This window comes from Echinops telfairi, unplaced genomic scaffold, assembly GCF_000313985.2.
Source record: "Echinops telfairi isolate 266 unplaced genomic scaffold, ASM31398v2 ScPeMD7_7469;HRSCAF=8507_1, whole genome shotgun sequence".
Taxonomy (NCBI): domain Eukaryota; kingdom Metazoa; phylum Chordata; class Mammalia; order Afrosoricida; family Tenrecidae; genus Echinops; species Echinops telfairi.
The window spans coordinates 52,098,499-52,099,499 of NW_022111373.1; positions in this window are offsets into that span (position 1 = coordinate 52,098,499).

A 1,001-nucleotide genomic window follows, 5' to 3' on the forward strand; every position below is an offset into this window, starting at 1 on the left:
GAGCCAGAGCCCTGGAGCTGGAGGAGTCATGTGGAGTCCCACGCCAGCACTGAGATATTTCCACCGCTACTGGATCCACAGGACTTTCCATCCACTGGCCTGTGACTTTCCTGCCTTCAGGGTCATTGCATGTGCTGTGTGAACCTGAAGAGAATTTACAGACTGGTATTGGACATATGGGCTAACATCAGACTTATGGACTTGATCTGGATTGGACTAGGATCAATTACTCTTTGAATAAAAGTTTATTCCTATACGTACATAAAAAAGAGATCTCTAACATCATACATTCCAGATGGATCAAAAATTTAAGGGTAGAAATAAACCCTAACTGAAGATGACAAGCGGTGATACTCATTTTAAATGTGGCACAAACGGCAAAGCCGTACAAGCCCAAAAGAAAAATAAAAAAGATTAAAAATTGTATTATATAGACACATTGCTTTTGAAAAAACAACACATTTCCATATGTGTTGAGATACAGGAAAAAGTCAAAAGACAAATGACTAAAATGATGCACTGGAAAAGAACACATATGCAGCTTCTCTTGTAATGAGAGCAAATATCTCAACCATCATGTTAGGGAAAAAGTCCAACAATTTAACAGAAAAATCGTCAAAGGAAGCAGGACATGCCATGATAAAGGAAATCCCATGGCTGTTAAATATATAAAAATAGCATTTCTCTTGCTCAAAATTATAAAGGTAAACATCATAATAATCATTTTTATCTACTAGGCTAACAAAGATAGAGTTTCTTGATAATGCACAACACAGGCAAGGGCGTGAGGGCATCCACTGTTGGTGGGAGTATAAATTGGAATGACTTCTTTAGAGGGAGTTGGACAGTAATTAGTACAATTTTTCTAGGTTCTTGAGGTAGTTTATTGTGCCATCCTGGCCAATAAACACATGTGGGGTTAATTGAAGGACAGAAGGATAAATGGCTCAGTGAGCCTCGCCTTTCTAGTTCTCAGGTCTCTTGCTTTGTGATGGTCGGAC